Consider the following 4,034-nt stretch of genomic DNA (forward strand, 5'->3'; position numbering starts at 1 on the left):
ATTCTACGAGCTCTTTGTTGTGATTCTCGTGCTTCTGATACTGTCCCAAACCCTCTGGAATCACGAGCTCTTTTGAATTGGATTTCTTGAGTTTTTGAGAAAACCTCAATCCTTCTTGATCTCCCCTCGAATTCTCGGGATTCTTTGATCTTTAGGACAAGATCTCTTGGGGATATGTTCACGGGGTAGGGGCGAAGGAATCCCCAAAGTTTCATCGATTTTCGTGGTCGTTTGGTTGAGATTCATCGTTTGAATCCAAGTTTTCGGGGGTTTTCTGGGTGCCACCGGTCAGACCGGTAGGCAAGACCGGTCAGACCGGTCCTGTGCACCGGTCAGACCGGTCCAGGCAGATCAGTTCTGCAGTTTTTCCGATTCGCTTCCGATTTGCTTCGTGGTTTCGCTCGCTCGTTCGAGACCCTTTGTGTTGGTTTAGCTTTTCAATAGCTACTCAAACTTTGGTCAGAACGCTTGAGGGCTTGGGCGATTTTGGGACATAGGCCGACGATTCGAATTTCGAAGAAATTTTGATCGGCTCTCATTCACCCCCCTCTTGTCGCCGGCTTCGGTCCCTCATATTCTACACCCATCTTCTATTAGTAGCAAAAATAATTATCAAAATACTAAACTAAATTTACAAATTACTGAACAATGTTCGGTAATAGCTCGGCGATTACTGAACTACTGAAAATTTGTTTAGTAATTCTGCTCATTTAGCTGTTGGTGTAGAATAAACTGCTACACCTAAGATGTAGAATATAATATAGCACATGGGTATACATACATACATATGCATGTACATATACATATATACATATATATTCTCTATCAAAATCATTTTAATTTTACGCCTTCAAGTATAAATAAAATAAAACACCTCTCGTTTTACTCCATGATTCATGATTGGGAGGAACAGAAATCTGACAAGGCAAGTGACAAAATGATGGATTTTGACGGGGAAACAAACTCTGAAGTAAACACCTGCCGTCTCTCATAACCTAACCCAAGAATTTGTTCCTTCTACGAGCCAAATCCCCAGCGAAGGGTTAGGTCAGGTCTGCAGTGTGCGCCACATGGCCCGTATACAATGGCCAGAAAAAATAATTAACCTGAAAGTGAGAGCGGAATCACCCCGAATTTCCATGGATTCTCGGCGCCTGTCTCCGACGACCCCCGTCCTCCTTTTCCGGCAAGGCGACGCCAGATGATGCTACGGGATGTGCATCGTTTTCAGGCAACTTCCGGGGCTTTGTGATCTTGCCCTTGTCCGTTGCGGGCTGAAAACGCTCGCGCACTGGAAGCCGGTGGAAAGGCGCGCGCGTCCGTATGCGACGACGGGAGAGGTTGCAGACGCAGGCGAGGCCAGGGTTGCGTAGAATGGGGTCGATAGATGTACATGCAGAGCAGATCGATGAGGGAGGCGATGATGACCGTTGAAAATGAAAAGGAAGCCAGCATGTGCAGAAACACACTGCACCCTCATTAGTTTATTTTGCAGAGATCGTTGTTTGAATAATTTCACGAGATCATCATTTTTCGTTTTTCGATTCCTACGTCCCAAACAGACCATATATAGCCTGTCGGTTGTTAAGTAATCTATCAGGACAACATGTTTTGATTTCACCAGAGTTTCTTTAGTGTCCGAGTGCAGCCACTAACCTAGTTCATCATGCAGGAGCGTGTTTCACCCATTAATCTTATTCGTCATGTGATGCGTGGCATGGCCCATGGCCTCACTACTAGAAAACAGATCCTTAGTACCGGTTGGAAACCGGTTTTAGTCCCGGTTCTCCAACCGGTACTAGGAGATTGAGACTGAAAGTCTCGGTCTTCGTGAACAGATATTCTACCGAATGCTAAAGGCCATCTTTGGTACCTACAAGTGATTCTTTAGTATCGGTTGGTCTTTCCAACTGGTATCAAAGTGTTTTCACTATTTTTCTAAATCCTTGTATTATTTCAATTGTTTATTATTGTTTGTTCTTTCAAAATTATATTGCTACGCATACCCAAACTATATACAACTATACGTCTATTAGTCACGTTTGAGTTAAAATAATGTATGAACTGCCAATTATGTAATTAAGTTATTTAGATATAATAATAGGGTGGCCCGCTGCCGCCGAAGGTTATTAGCTTAAGGTAATTTTTTTGACAGCAAATCAGTGCAATTATAGACCATGTTAATTGCCCCCAATCTGCAACATAGGTAAAGTGTGTGCTCTTTTTTTATTCTTGTGTTCTAAGTGATCGTGTGGGTTTTTATAATGAGTGGTGCAGAGCCAACCTCTGACGAGCACACTTCGGCTTTATGGTACGGATTCGTTAAAAGGTATAGGAGGACCCTTTCATGCCCCTACTTTTAGAGCATCTACTAAATTTGGCCAGTGCCAAATTAGCCATAGTATTCCTGGTCACATGCGCATGCTTGTTCACCGCCTTGCTTCAAACCACTCAAATTCCGGTTACATGCATGCTTGAGTCTATATAAACAAACCAGTGAATGCAACACATGGAGATGAGAGCAATACAATAGAGGATTATTGAGTTTGTTTCCAGTTTTATTCTAGCCAAATATGCATCATTTTCGCCTGAATTGTAATCATGTGTCACTGTGCTTGCTTCGATCATGGAAGACGGGATTCTTGCTCTAGGCAAATGGCAGAAATGTTCTTGCCTTAACCAAGAACTTGTCTTCCATGGTCAGAACAAGCACATCGACACCTGATTACATTTCATCCGGGGAGAGCGCCGTGGGAAGAGGATGAGCCTTCACACGACTCCTCAAAAATCAGGCCTTTGCTACGGTACTCCAATTACCTTTTAGGAGGTAAGAGTTCAAATAAATCTTAGCCCTTGAATATTAGGAGAAAAACTAAATAACTAATTAATTAAAGAAAAGTCTGCCGGCCATCCTAACTACCTGCATGATGCTTCCGTGGATCTAGTAGGGGCTTGCAACTTTGCATGTACGCATGCATGAAAATCTCGATATCCTCCCCTATTTTGTTAGGATTCAATTGTGTGCACGTTTCTTACATGCTGGTAGCTAGACACATTTTGTTACATGTCGATCTCTCTTGTTTGGAAACATTTTTTTTTCAAGTTTGTCATACACATCTCAAGATCTCATATCATTACAAAATAACATTATAAACTCACGGTGGTTCCTTCCTATGTCACAAAAAATGATGCAAACTCAAGTATGCAAAGGCTCCAATCATGTTCGTGTCATTCCCCAAGGAAAACAAAAAAGTAACACTCACACATGTACACAACTCCATCGACGTATCAATCATGTTAGATCTAACTTGTGCATGATATATGATGTATTTATGTTAAAACTCGTGATGGCAAAAATGTTGCATACATCATACAATCTGCTGGGTATATATGTCACGCGCATAGAGAATAAAAAATAATTCTTGTCTCAATTTAATGGCCCGCACATCATGTGGAAAAAAACAGAAATATGAGATCTCAACTAATCATGCATGCATGTTAGATCTAATCCTATATTTTCTAATTTAAAATATATAGAATAAATATCAAAACTATTACCTTCTAAGAGGTAATATGACATTAGATAAACAGTCCACAGTTATTTGGGTGTACCATAGCAAAGGCCCAAAAATCAACTAGCAAGGTGCACAAGTTAGTAAGTTTGTAGATAGTAAATATCAATATGAGTTATATTATATTAATGTTTGCACATTGCTTATTCTGATTGATACTCCCTTTTTCCACGTTTATAAGGCACACCCGCATATTAAGATTCAAACCTTCTCATCTTTGACCAATAATTTGACTATTAATTTTTTTTATTTTTACAATGTAAATTTATATGATTGGATTCGTAATCAAATATAGTTTACAATGGTTATAAGTTTATAATCATAAGTGATATAATATATAATAAATAAATAGTCAAAGTATTGTTTAGAATATTATGTCATGTTCTATCATACCTTACAAACGTGGAAGGAGGGAGTAAATCTTAAGACTGATGAAGTCACCATAGTACCGTACTAGCTACC

This window comes from Panicum virgatum, chromosome 1N (genome assembly GCF_016808335.1).
Source record: "Panicum virgatum strain AP13 chromosome 1N, P.virgatum_v5, whole genome shotgun sequence".
Taxonomy (NCBI): Eukaryota; Viridiplantae; Streptophyta; class Magnoliopsida; order Poales; family Poaceae; genus Panicum; species Panicum virgatum.